Source organism: Papio anubis, chromosome 19 (genome assembly GCF_008728515.1).
Source record: "Papio anubis isolate 15944 chromosome 19, Panubis1.0, whole genome shotgun sequence".
Lineage (NCBI taxonomy): Eukaryota > Metazoa > Chordata > Mammalia > Primates > Cercopithecidae > Papio > Papio anubis.
This window is the reverse complement of record NC_044994.1, coordinates 14,822,866-14,837,986: the sequence shown is the minus strand read 5'-3', so window position 1 is coordinate 14,837,986 and position 15,121 is coordinate 14,822,866. Positions and strand designations below refer to the sequence as shown.

At 38.5% G+C, this 15,121-nt stretch overlaps 1 long non-coding RNA gene and 1 other non-coding gene across 4 annotated transcripts in view; one reads left to right on the top strand and one right to left on the bottom strand.

Annotated features, from left to right (window-relative positions):
- LOC103879615 overlaps positions 1–15,121 on the top strand; it is a 175,729-nt gene that overhangs the window by 127,624 nt on the left and 32,984 nt on the right. For 2 of the 3 annotated variants that reach the window (XR_002518641.2, XR_002518640.2), the window contains 2 exons: positions 7,831–8,517; positions 10,962–11,021. This is a non-coding gene — a long non-coding RNA (uncharacterized LOC103879615). The remainder of the gene's footprint in view (positions 1–7,830; positions 8,518–10,961; positions 11,022–15,121) is intronic. The other variant, XR_004180030.1, reaches the window with a different exon arrangement.
- Positions 805–911, bottom strand: LOC116271577. Its single transcript, XR_004180190.1, has one exon. It is a non-coding gene; the product is annotated as a U6 spliceosomal RNA (small nuclear RNA).

Genomic DNA, 15,121 nt, shown 5'->3' with positions numbered 1-15,121 from the left:
ACTGTCCAAACATTTTGAAAATCTTATTTTTATGCAGGGAGTACTTTTCATATAAATGTATACATATTTCGGTATTTATAAAGGCTGCAAATTAACCTATTGCATTGGTATATCATAGTTTACTTAAACATTTGTTTTTTTGATGAATATTTAGGTAATTTCTGATGATTTCATTTTCAAACAAAGCTCCAATGAATGTCTTTATACATTTATCTTTGAGCAATCATGTATTTCCATAAGATGTCCTCCTTCAATGAGAATTGTCTTTAAAGTTATTTTTATTTTTTTATTTTTTATTTTTTTGAGACGGAGTCTCACTCTGTTGCCCAGGCTGGAGTGCAGTGGCACGATCTCCGCTTACTGCAATCTCCGCCTCCTGGGTTCCAGCAATTCTCCTGCCTCACCCTCCTGAGTAGCTGGGATTACAGGCACGCACCACCATGCCTGGCTAATTTTTGTGTTTTTAATAGAGTTGGGGTTTCACCATGTTGGCCAGGCTGGTCTCAAACTCCTGATCTCAGTTGATCCACCTGCCTCAGCCTCCCAAAGTGCTGGGATTACAGGCGTGAGCCACCGCACCTGGCATCAAAGTTATTTTTATAAGAAACTGGGAGACGCTTATTAGGTGCTGCTAGCTACCTGACAAACTGAAAGGTCTCCACATTTCTATTCTATCTCTTAAAGCCCATCTGTTGTCTGAAGTTTTTTTTTTTTTTCATCTTTTAAGTTCCGGGATATAGGTACTGGATGTGCAGGTTTGTTGCATAGGTAAACATGTGCCATGGTGGTTTGCTGCACAGATAAAAAAATATAGAACGCTTCACAAATTTGCATGTCATCCTTGTGCAGGAACCATGCTCATCTTCTCTGTATCATTCCGATTTTAGTATATTTGCTGCCGAAGTGAGCACTGAAGTTTTTTTCTTAATACATAAATCACCTTTTTGAAACGGGGAGGTATTTTTTCCATATCCATGAATACTTTCATTGTTACTGAGTATATCAATTATTAAATATATTCACCATATATTATCTAACTGATTTACATTTTGGGAATAGCTACTAAAAACAAAACAAAACAAAACAAAACTTGCTAGTCCAAATAGTTAAAGCCCAAAGCTAAGATACTCAGTAATTTTTTGGGGGGTTAAAGAGTATATATTATTCAATTGAGGTTCTGATGAACTAGTGTACACATACTGCAAATTTAAGCTGTCCCTAGCCATTACTAACTTGTGTAACCAAACTCTACATAGATAATTTTTGTTAGGAACTCTAGCATTGCCATAGTTTGCAGTCAATATTGAATGAGGCTTCTCAATTCTTGCTCTTTTCTTTCTTAGATAAGTGAGCTATGATATTAGTCAAATGACTGCCTAAAAATTAATTTCCAAATGGTAATCATACTTGATCTTTAAAGGAAAAGATTAACACTGAAACCAACATGTATATTGGTCCTTACAACTTTAGCTATATGTGACTTCATGAAAAGAATTCCCATTTTAATTAATTTGCTAAGGGTTATTAATTAATCTGTACTTATGTCCTAAGTTAAAGTGGATATGATAGAAAATAGATGATAGATAACACACAGTAAATGTTATTTCTATTACATAATTAATGCACAAATATATACATATATAATACATACTCAGAAGTTTTGATGGCATTCTTAGCGTATCATAATACTATTGCCCATAAAATTAGTAGTCCCCCATTTTCGACCTAAACTAAAGTTACATTTTGAATTGTGATTCAGACTTCTTTCTGCTTACCAAGAAAGAAAAAATAGACATCCATATTCACTGAAATAGAGAAATTTGTATCAAAGTGTGAGGAAGTAAAGTGACTTTATTTGTTTAAAGAGAGAGCAGAGGGTGATAGATCATTTTAGTCGGGCTGATACAAAAGATGCCTTCCAAGGACACAATTAACAAATACCAAGATGCTTAATTTTAAACTACAGCACCTACCTGTAGTTTGTATATTTTTATACTACTTTATTGACTAAATCCATTAAATATTTTCCTTTAAATTACTTGTATTCATTTTTAGAGTTATTCCAATTCTGAGTATTTTAGTTCTATTATAAAGTGTTAAATCTCTAAGCAGAAAATTTATGACTGTTTTTCTGATAAATGTCTAATCATGATCCAGAAAACTTTGATTTAGTGTATAAATAATAACTTTTTATTCTATTGTATATAATTCTTTCATAGACTTCTTGCAGAAAGGGAATGATTCTCTGGAAAGAGATTTGAGTTGTTCCCTGGGAAGGTAATGCGTTTCACCTACTCTTCAGTTAAGTTATGGATGGCATTCAGCAAGAGCAAATAGTGACACATTTTCTATCTTCTTCTTCTGTCACTGTGCTAGGTTGTCTCAAGTAGAAGAATTATCCTCACTTTAAAAATAATTATGTAGAAACTTGACTTTGGCATAGGTTAAAATTTTCCCAGATCTCAGCTATGACAGTTAGCATTCCTCTAGTTTGAAAGTTAACAAAAGTCCTGGCATTTCTCTGTAAGGAAAAATGTAGGCTCTTTCTCCCTATTCAGTTTTCAAAGTACAGTTGACCCCTGAACAACTTAAGAGTTTGGTGCTGACCCCCCACGCAACTGAAAATCCACATGTAACTTTTGACTCCTTCAGAAATTAACTACTGATAGCCTACTGTAGACCAGAAGCTTTGCTAATAACATAAACAGTCGATTAACATATATTTTGTATAGGTATTACATATTGTATTCTTACAATAAAATAAGCTACCGAATAGAAAATGTTATTAAGAAAATCATAAGGGCCGGGCGCGGTGGCTCATGCCTGTAATCCCAGCACTTTGGGAGGCCGAGGCGGGCGGATCATGAAGTCAAGAGATCGAGACCATTCTGGCCAACATGGTGAAACCCCGTCTCTACTAAAAGTACAAAAATTAGCTGGGTGTGGTGGCGCTCGCCTGTAGTCCCAGCTACTCGGGAGGCTGAGGCAGAATTGCTTGAACCCAGTAGGCGGAGGTTGCAGTGAGCTGAGATCGCACCTCTGCACTTCAGCCTGGTGACAGAGCGAGACTCCATCTCAAAAAAAAAAAAAAGAAAGAAAATCATAAGGAAGATAAGACACAGTTACAGTACTGTACTGTAGTTATCACAATTGTAAGTTTACATCATCTGTTTACAAGATGAATTGTCTGAGATGGTGGGCAAGTGCAGCGGCAGACCTCATTCTACAGTAATATATCAAGCAGTGCAATGTTTTCTTGTAATGTTATGACGTTTCTCTGTTCTTGGGAGCACTTCCAGCATCCCTAGTGGCACTGTATATGGATCCCATGGTGTTATTCGTGGTTTACAATGTTGCACTAAATACAATGAAAGATACCTAGAACTTTGAGAGGTCACTTTTTACTGTGGTAACGCAATATACCGCAGAGATGAACTGTTCACACAAAGATGATTAGTGTTACATAGGGTTTTAAGTGGATACTTGCAACACTTGAACTCATCTCAACTGCAACAGGAGGTGGCTGTGAAATTATTACAGTAGTACAGTATGTAGCATGGTTAGTTTTATGCGGTTATGATTTAGTACTACATCTTTGTGTTTATGTGAATGGTGCCATGTATAATGTTTGTGTACCTAAGTTTTGGTAAGTTTTAACATTTTATAATAAATTCATATATATTTTATGGTAGTAAGTGATAAAATAAACTAGTATCTACATATATTTTGTACACTTGTGACATACCTTTTTTCTTAATCTTTTTGATATTTCTAAGCTACGCTCTGTGAGTTTTTTGGAATTGTCAGAAATCTGCAAAAATTTTTCCAGTATATTTATTTTTAAAAATCTGCTTATAAGTGGATGCACACAGTTCAAACCCATGTTATTCAAGGGCCGGCTATGGTCTGGTTTCGTAGAATCATGGATGTTCAAGTTAGATGGAACTTTAGACATAATCTGGTTTAAAGCTATCATCATACATATGAAGACACTATTTGAGGGAGATGATATAATGTGTTCTGGGTCAAATGAATTAGTGGCTGAAATAGGACAGGAATCCAGGGTTGTTGTTTTTTTTTAATTTCAAGTCCTTTTGATCTTTTCTTTTCTGAAGGATATGTGTGAACTAGATGACTTCAAGGTTCTTTCCAGCTTTGGGATTTTGTGGAGTAGATTACAGTTGAGGAATTTTTATAAACTTGGCCTTGTTTCAGTTGTGGTAAATTTCTGAAAGAATGCAGTTATTTCCTTTGAATTCTATAAAATTCCAGAGAAATTATTCTACAGTTAGCAATTTGTTGTTGTCAATGAGCTGGACCATGCCATTGTAAGGAAAATACCAGTTCTAGGCTGTAAATGCCACTGGATGGATCCACTGGGTCCTGGACTTTGTGAAAAGATCCCAGGGAACTAATTATTGTGGGTGAGTTTCTCTTTGGAGCAACTAGTTTACTCACAAAAAACAAAGGGTATTACTATTATCTGAGAAACAGAAAACAATATCAGCCTTCTGGGTCCTGCCTATTTTATAGGGCATGAGTATATAAGTATATAATTAAATATCACTGAGTTCAGGTTCAGATAAATGGCATGGTTCATTAGAGGAGATCAGACTTGTTCAGCGTGGTGTGGTCATAAACTGTGGCTTGGGTCAACAGGGCAACAACACTGTCAGTTACCTTGCATCGTGACTTGCATTAATGGTGGTCACCTAATTAGCTAATACCATTTTTAGCAGCACTGACATGATGGCTCTGGATTATACTGGTAGGACACTGACTTGCATGTTCTAATTCCTCTACCTGCTAATTGGATCTATTCTTGATTTGAACATGGATGTTGATATTTAGAAGATAAATTTAGCCTATTGGCTAAATACTGATTGGAATTGTGGATTACAGGATTGGTGATTGGGAATGCTTTGAGCCCTTGGGAAATAAAAGTTTCTGCTTGGACAGGATATACATTTTTATCATTGATTTTTATCAGGCAGGAGATTCTGAGAAGGAGGAGAATTGCCTTGCTCAGAAAGTAGTGAGTGAGCAAGGCAGTGAGCAAGGCTGAGCCTCTCAGTGGCTGCCCATTTGTTCCAGTCTTATAGCTCCTGAAAGAAAAAAGTCAGGAAACAACAGGTGCTGGGGAGGATGTGGAGAAATAGGAACTCTTTTACACTGTTGGTGGGACTGTAAACTAGTTCAACCATTGTGGAAAACAGTGTGGCGATTCCTCAAGGATCTAGAACTAGAAATACCATTTGACCCGGCCATCCCATTACTGGATATATACCCAAAGGATTATAAATCATGCTGCTATAAAGACACATGCACCTGTATGTTTATTGCGGCACTATTCATAATAGCAAAGACTTGGAATCAACCCAAATGTCCATCAGTGACAGACTAGATTAAGAAAATGTGGCACATATATACCATGGAATACTATGCAGCCATAAAAAAGGATGAGTTCGTGTCCTTTGTAGGGACATGGATGCAGCTGGAAGCCGTCATTCTCAGCAAACTATTGCAAGAACAGAAAACCAAACACTGCATGTTCTCACTCATAGGTGGGAATTGAACAATGGGATCACTTGGACACAGGAAGGGGAACATCACACACCAGGGTCTATTGTGGGGATGGGGGAGGGGCGAGGGATAGCATTAGGAGATATACCTAATGTAAATGATGAGTTAATGGGTGCAGCACACCAACATGGCACATGTATACATATGTAATAAACCTGCATGTTTTGCCCATGTACCCTAGAACTTAAAGTATTTAAAAAAAAAAAAAAAAAGAAAGAAAGAAAAGAAACAACTCAAGAAAACCCAGAACACCAAAAATATTCAGCACAGTACTTGGGAGTTATTTGACATTCTGGCATCTTCTTTTCTGACTCTCACCTGCTATTTAAAAACCCTTGCTCACCAAGAAACCACAGAGGAAGAAGAGGTGGACACAGGCACAAATCCTAGAAAGCTATTACCTTTTGAATAATACATCAATCCACCTGGGTCACCATGAGCCTCCAGTGTTTTCCACTGGGTATAAAGTGATTTACTTTCTTTCCAGTTGCTTTGGTCCTTTATAAGACCAGTTTCTTAGTATCTCTTTCCTTGATGTGAGGCTGTCCCTAACTAGTATTTCCCTTTGCCTAAGGAGCTGCAGCTGTTTTGATATTCCCCAGAACCATCTTCTCCCTGTCTCCTCCACTTCATGCTTGGGAAAGGAAAAGCAACTTCCTTCCTTGGGGAACCCTAATATTTATATTTCTATTTTGAGACTGAATTCAGTACGTTTTGTCATGTTGTCGCTAACTGTAATAAAGACAGAAGAACCCCTCTCCATATAGTCTTGAAGAGGAGGGGAGCGTGGCCAGAGGAAATTAATTGATTGACATAGACTAGAAGCACAAAAGCTATCTCAACGCAACTGTTTGTTGTTAATACCTTTCTTCACTCCTTTTGTTGGTCAGGTGTTTTTTTCATGCACTACAGCCTGAGGTTTCTGAACTTAGTGATTTTCTCCCTAACCAAAAGGCCTAAGGAATGACCGTTTGGTATTCCTTGGGCCCTTTGGCGAGGGCATCTGGCCTAATCATGACAAACTGATGAGTTGGCGTCTTCCATAGAGTGGAACAAGGACTGTTGGCTGAGAAAAGAGTGAATCTGAAGCGAGGACAGAGTTGGCTCATGGAACATTTTATCTGTTCTCTAAGTTTCTTGTCCCAGTACGTCAACAAATTTGTTTTTGCTTAAAGACTTTCCCACACGAATGTCTGCCAAGTTCAGATGACTGCTTTTTTAGATTGATCTTGGTTTTCTTGGAACAAGAGCTGAAATTATATAATAAGCTCAGTTGGTCTCAGTGAGAAAAAGTTGGGAGATTCTATTTTCACATACATTAGACAGGTCTGGGCATAGAAGAAAGAAGGGCCTGAAAATGAGGTGGGTGAGTGTGGGAGGTGGGAGGAAAGAACTAGTTAAAGGAGATTTCACTTGTGTCTACTTTTCCCACTTGTTCTGGGCTCTTTGGGTCACTCAGACATGAGGCACTGGGGCTGCAGTGCTCCATGTTGAGATACACTCTGACTACACTCTCAGTTGACTTACCCTAGGCCAGTGTGTTAGAAAAGGGTCTTTAGGTTCTTGACTTCTAGAGTGGTAGCAACATTGCCAATATTCAGAGCAGCTCCAGAGTGTACATTCATAGACTAGAAGATGCTTCCCTCTGAAACATAAAAAACATGCCATTGTGATGATCTCCCTGCTGGAAGCTACAGTCATCCCTTGGTATCCATGGAGGATTAGTTCCAGGGCCCCTGTGGATACAAACATCCCTGAATGCTCAAGCCCCCTACATAAAATGGCATAGTATTTCCATATAACCTATGCATATCCTCCCATATACTTTTTTTTTTTTTCTTTTTTGAGACAGAGTCTTACTCTGTTGCCCAGGCTGGAGCACAGTGGCGCAATCTCAGCTCACTTCAGCCTCCGCCTCTTCGGCTCAAGCGATTCTCGTGCCTCAGCCACCCAAGTAGCTGGGACTACAGGCATGCACCACCACGCCCAGCTAATTTTTCTATTTTTAGTAAAGACAGAATTTCTCCGTGTTGGCCAGACTGGTCCTGAACTCCTGGCCTCAAGTGATTTGCCCACCTCAGCCTCCCAAAGTGCTGGGATTACAGGCATAAGCCACCATGCCCAACCCCTTTAAATCATCTCTAGATTACTTATAATGTCTAACACCATGTAAATGCTATGTAAATAGTTGTTATACTATATTGTCTTTCTATCTGTAATTTTTTTCCAACTATTTTTGATCTGCAGATATGGAACCTGGGAAAACAGAGGGCCCGCTATCCCTACAGCAGAGAGGATACAGCAACACAAGCCTTTACCCCTAAGAAGGAAGATGTCGCTTGATCACTGCGAGATGCTATGTGTTCCTTGAGATTGGTTTGTGGCCTCAGGTCACAGGGCAAAAGGATGAGAGGAACCTGGAGGTTTATTAGAGACAGGAGCGTAGGGGACCACAGTGGCCACTGTGAGTATTAACTGCAGCACGGCTTTCAGGGAGGAAATGGATGCCCTCCTTGCCCACATTCAGAGAGCAGCATTGCCTTCGGAGCTTACTAACTCCTGCCAATGCCAGCCAAATGTCTGGTAGCACTGTTGCTGCTGGAAAGGGACCCAGTGAACACTCTCCTTTTCTGAGTAATTTTATGACAAAGATGAACAATAGGTCAGATGGAAACCGAAATGCCGACTGTTAGAATCTTGGATGTACAGTGAAAGTGGGCATCTTTACTTATACAAAATACTTAGACTGAGACTGACCCACCTGGCCTCGGGCAGTGCTGCACTTCTGCAGGCTGCTCTCTGTGGGGCCTGCCCTGGAAAACTAGCACAGAGGAGCACTTCACCCTGCAGATGGCTGGCTTCTGAGATGAAGAGGATGATAAGAAGATGCTGAGGTGTGTGTGTCCAGTTCCTCTCCCAGATTCGTCAACTCAGGTAATTCACTCTATTGCTGAAAAGTAAGGGGTAGGCTGAGAAGCCAGAAGTGCTTAGGGGAAAATTCTTCCTCATAGAAACCGGAGGAGTGGGAAAATACGTTTCTTTCTTATAATAAGTTTTCTTGGCACAGACACCAGAATTTTCATGAGTGACACCATCAGCAACAAGAATATTGTGGCTTTTGCAGGCAGCTTCAGGGGACTATAGCATAACAACGGAGAAGATAAATGTTTAAAGGATACTTGCTTTCCTCATCATTGTCGGTGTTTTCTAGCCTAAGTGCCAGGAGTGGTTCCGATTACATTAGCCCATGAAAGTGATGCATGGGTGGGTTTGGGAGAAAGAGAATAAAGTTATGAAGAACAAGATAAATTCATATACAATCACGTATCGTCAAAGAATGGTAATGTGTTAGTTAGAGACATTTTTGGGAATACTCACAGCTTACAGTTTATAATCTAATGGAAAAGACAAAAGCCAACCAATGCAAGAGAAATAGCCATTTGTAAATATATAGTTTTGTTGTAGTGAGAGTTAAGTCAGTGATTTTGTTAGTGAGTGGGGTTAAAGGGAAAGTTGACAAAGAAAGTGAACCTTGATCTGTGATGATGAGGAGACGGGGAATGTGAGAACAGGAGCCTTGAGGTTCTGGTCGTATGGTGAAAACTCATAGAAATGAGCTAAATAGTCTCTCTGATGTCATCCAAGGTTGGATATGAAATATTATGATGTTGCTGCTGCTGCTGCTGTTGATGGAAGGAAGATAAATGTGACAGACGCCCACAAAGTTTTTGGCAAGAAATAAGATTCCATTTGGTATGATGCATTTCAAGGTGACGACCTTTAGCATCATTGCAGATGTGGCATGTTTTTGGCTCATTCCTAAACTATGGGGTTTGTGATCTATACAAATGTGGAAGGCATCAGGTTGAAATGCAATACAATATCTCTTGGCCAATGTAATCGACAAAGTGAAAATTGCAACAATTCCCCACATACACGTTGAAAAGCAGAAACACCACCCCAAAATATGAGAAAGTGGTTTCTCAAAAAAAAAAAAAAAAAGTGAGGAAAGCATCTAAACATAGGATAAAGGCTCTTTATACTGCTACTGCTCTTTTCAGCCTGATATCAAATGCATCATTTCTTTGATGTGGTTAGAGAAGTACTTATATCCTTATTCACTAAAGTCAATCTTCTTTGGGATTGATCCCAAAGGGTCAATGAGATGCGCCCCCACTAACCCTCTCCGCAGGTTCTCCTACTGTCTTTTTAATTCCTCCTATTATTACCCCAGTAAAGACCTTAGGACATGTGCTTGGTTTCTTGCTTTTAGCTTCTGTTCTTTTCAATTTATCTAACTTGAGCCTCCTGATTGGTATTCCTACAATACTTTCCTTCCTTCCTCCCTTCCTCCTTCCCTGCCTCCTTCCCTTCCTTCCTCCCCTCCCTCCCTCCTTCCCTCCCTCCCTCCCTCCCTTCCTTCCTTCCTTCCCTCCCTGCCTCCTTCCCTCCCTGCCTCCTTCCCTTCCTTCCTCCCCTCCCTCCCTCCCTCCCATCCTTCCTTCCTCCCTCCCTCCCTCCCTCCCTCCCTTCCTTCCTTCCTTCCCTCCCTCCCTCTCTCTCTCTTTTCCCTTTATCTCTCTCTCTCTCTCTTTTTTTTTTTTGAGTTAGGGTCTGGCTCTGTTGCCCAGACTGGAATGCAGTGGCACGATCATGGCTCACTGTAGTCTCTGCCTCCTGGGCTCAAGTGATCCTCCCACCTCAGCCTCTTGAGTATCTGGAACCACAAGTACATGCCACCGCACCTAGCTAATTTTTGTATATTTTGCAGAGATGAGGTCTTACTATGTTGCCCAGGCTGGTCTCGAACTTCCAGGCTCAAGCAATTCTCCTGACTTGGTCTCCCAAAGTGCTGGGATTACAGGTGTGAGTGAGCCATGTAACTGGCCATTTGTTTGTATCAGTTGCCAATCTAAATTTTAAAATGGCTCTCCATTCTCTACAAGATGAAATCAATTCATTTACCCAATATTCACTATGATGTATAAGACAGACCTATTTTTTAACTTCAGTTCTCCCATTTCATCACACAAATTCTTCAGTAAGCCACACTGACTCATTGTTTCCCCAAACAGCTCTTTGAACTTTCCACCCACTAGGTCTCAGCTCATCCTAGTTTCCCTTATCCCTTTCCTCCCACCACCTAAGTCCTTTCTGTAAGTATGAGTTCAGCTAAAATCCACATTCTGCATGAAATTTTGGCCAAACACTGTAGTCAGGATTTTAAAAAATTGTGCCAGTCATGTCATTCACCATATTTCAAGTGTATTGATGATTTTTTGGATCTTGTTAATACATCTTACTCTTCAAAAACATTCTTGAGGGCAGAGACCTTTTCCTGTCCTTCCTATATCTAGCACAATTATTTTACATTATAGATTCCAATGATGAAGGAAGCATTTCAGAAGAGGGGAGAGGAGAAGGAATGTGCCGCAGAGGTGAGCATGTGGGCTTCTGAGGCAGTAAGCACTTTTATTTGTTTATTTATATATTTATTTATTTTTGAGACCGAGTCTCACTCTGTCACCCAGGCTGGAGTACAATGGCGCTATCTCAGCTCACTACAACCTTTGCCTCCTGGGTTCCAGTGGTTCTCCTGCCTCGGCCTTCTGAGTAGCTGGGATTACAGGCGCACATTACCATGCCCGGGTAATTTTTGTATTTTTAGTAGAGACGGGGTTTCACCATATTGGCCAGGCTGGTCTTGAACTCCTGACCTCAAGTGATCTGCCTGCTTCGGCCTCCTAAAGTGCTAGGATTACAGGCTTGAGCTACCTTGTCCGGCCCAGGAAGCATTTTTAAACTAAATAATAATGAAAACAACATCAACTATTGAGGGATGCAGCTAAAGTTCACTTAGAGGGAACTTATAGCCTAAAATAAATACATTAGAAAGCAAAAAAGGCCAAAAACCAGTGGCTTTCTATTGCTTGAAGTTAGTAAAATAATCATAAATTAAAATAAAAAAATAGGAAGAATAAAATTATAAAGAAAAGAAAATAAATCAGTAAAAGAGAAAACAAACAAAATAAGGAACTTCTAAAAACTTAAAATTTCTTTATTGAAAAGACTAATAAAATTGGTAAAGCCATGGCAGGAATGAATGGGAAAAAGAAGGCAAAATAGTTGGTATCAGGCATGAAAAAAGATGATATCACTATAGATCCTATAGTCAATACAAAAAATAAGGTATTACAAAAATCTTTATGCCAGCAAATTTGAAAATTAAATAAAATGGATAGATGAATAGGTTCCTAAAGAAAACATAGTCATGAGAAAATTAGAAAAATTTTCTTCTTTGTAACTATTAGTTAAATAGAACTCATAATGTAAAATTATCCCACAAAGAGAACTCTAATCCAGATAGTTTTGCTGATGAATTCTACCAAACATAAAGGCAGAAATCCTATTGATCTTATGTAAACTTCTCTAAAGAATATAAAAAGAGCAAAGAAGATTCCAATTATTTCATGAACCAGTATAACTTTATTTTCCCTTTATTTCTTTTAAAATCTTGAAATAATATCAAACTCACAGAAAAGTTGCAAAACTGACGTAGAAGTTTACACATACTCTTTGTCTTTTCCTAAAGTTGACAACTTGCATGACCATAGTACAATTTTTTTAAAACAAGTAGATTAACATTGGACAATACTGTTAACTAAGCCACAACCATTATTAGAATTTTGCCAGTTTGACCTCTAAGGTTCTTTTCATTTCTGGGATCCAATCCAGGATTCCCACATTGCATTTAGTTTTTGCATCTCCTTAGTCTCATCCAATCTGTGGCAGTTCTTCAGTTTTTGCTTGTCATTTATAAACTTGACACTTTTGATGATTAGTGGTCAGGTATTTTGTAGGATGTCTTTCAATTTAATTTGTCTGATGTTTTTTCATGATTCCATGGGGTTCTGCATTTTTGGCGAGAATGTATTACAGATGTGATACCGCAACATCAGGAGGTGCCTGATGTTGATACAACTTATTACTGATGATGGTAACCTTGATCACTTAGTTACAGTGGTGTCTGCCAGGTTTCCCTGTCAGAAAAATTTCCTATTTTTTCCCTTTGTTGTTGGTAGATATCTTATGGGAGATATTTTGAGACTATAAAAATACCTTGATTCTCCTCAAACTTTGTTCATTGGTCAAATGATGTTTAAGATGTCTACACAGAAAATTATAAACCATAATTGAGATCATTTAAAGAATGCATCAAAAGACTCACAATTTTAAAGATGTCAGTTATTCCTCTCAATTGGTCTATAGATTCAATCTCAGTTAAAATTCCTTACAGATTTTTTTGGTGTAAATTGATAAGCTGATTTTCATATTTAGATGGAAAAACAAAGGCCAAGAATAGCTAAGTTGCTCTTGAAGAAGATGAATAAGGTAGTAGAACTTGTTTTACTGGCTATAAAGACACATTCTAAAGCTAGAATAATTTACACAGTGTGGTAATAATGCCATGAGAGATAAATAAATGGCGCAGAGTAGAAGGCACAGACTGATTTATTCATAGAGACAGATTTATTCATTTATGACTTAATTTTTGACAAAGATCAACTTTTCAGTGAGTGGTGGTAGATCAATTTTATGACCATTTGGAATAAATGAAACTGAACTCCTGCCTCATATTGGACATGAAAATTAATTCCAGGTAACTTACAAATCTGTGTGTGAAAGGCAAAAACAATAAAGCTTCCAAAAGATAATATAGGACTGTTTCTTCATGTCTTAGGGGGTAGAGAAGGATTTATTAAACAGAATTGAAAAGCACTAACTGTAGAGGAAAAGATTGATAAATTGGATCACTTTAATATGAAGAACCTCTATTCATTTACAGACTCCCCTAAAAAGAGAGTAAAAGCAAGCTACAGTATTGGATAACATATTTGCAATGCATGTACTACTGGTGGGAGTGGAAAATGGCATAAAGACTTTAGGAAATGGCTCAGTATTTTCTATTAAAGTTCAACATATGAATACGCTATGGCCCAGCAATGCTGTTCTTAGTTACATCTCAACAGAAATGTTTGCTATATGTACTAATAAATGGTATAAAAATACTCAGAATAGTATTATTCACAATAAACCTACCCTAGAAACACCCCAATTAACAATCAGCACTAAAACTGGTAAATTGTACTACATTCATACAATATATGAAATGGCAGAGAAAAAAAGAAAACAAACTATAGCTACATGCAACAATACGAATCTCACAGACTTACTATTGCATGGCCTCAAGACCGGGAGCCCATGAGGACAATCTGTTACTTGTATTTTTCTCTCACTGTCTCTGACCTTGATGGTGCTAGTGACCTGCAGAAGTTGCTACACCCTTTGCCATGGAGCTGCACAGACACCTGGGCTAGCACTGGGCACAGCTGAAGGAGGAGGTTTGGTGGGAACTGAAGCAGCTGAGGCCGGGCTGCTGTCCCAGGCCAACCTGGGGAGCCAGCAGTGTCAATGTGCATGGGCTGGAGCTGTACCTGGTGTCTTGCAGTGACTTTCATAGCTGAACGGCTACTGTTTTATTCCTGCCTTCCAAATCCTGAGCAGATTTCTCTTGTGACCAAACTTAACTGGATCATAATGGAATTCTGGGAAATGTAGTTCTCGATTAGCTAATTTGACTCAGTTCAAGTCATCGTAAGAGTGATTTTTCAGAGAAAAGGGCAAGAGAGAGACTGAAAGAAGACTTTAAGGGGCATCTGGCCTGAGTGGTGGTTACATGGAGGGCACTTTGTGAACATTCATTTGGTGGAAAGTTTAGGTTTTGTACATTTTTAATTACTCATATATTACGCCCCACCCCAGCAACACTCAGAAAAGGTTAGGAAAAAAAAAAAAAAAAAAAAGCGTAGGTTTTGAAGTCAAAGGCATAGCTCCAATGACTGATCCTGCTAATTTCTAACTGTAAGACTTTGAAAAAATTATGTAATTTTATTCTTAGTAATGTGGGGATAATAATGCTTTTTACCTCATAGGCTTTGTGAGCATTAAATTACATGATTATATTAGCACTGTCTGGCATATAAAAAGCATACAAAAAATTTGATTGTTCTAAACATTTTACTAGATTATGTGGCAATATATTTTACAATATATTTATAATATGTTTTACATATATAGGTATAATGATATATGATAACAAGAATAGCTAACTTTTTGACCACTTACTGTGTTTCAGGCGCTATTATAAGCAAATTTTCATTTATTCACTCACTGAAACTCCATAATAATCCTTTTAGATGGATTCTATCATTACCTCATCAAAGAGATGAGTAAATTGAGTCTAAAGAGGTTACCTAACTGTCCCAAGGTCACACAGCTCTTCAATAGTGGGGCCAAGGATTCAAACCCAGGGCACATATGTGTAGGGAGGGATGTCTGAGCAGGTGGATATTGTCATGTAAGCAATGTGTGTTAGTCAGAACTGTTTTGGTTGAAACTCATAGAAACCCAAGTCCACCTACTAGCTTAGGCCAAGTGGGTCTTTTAGAGGAGAATTATTGAAATATTTCACATAATT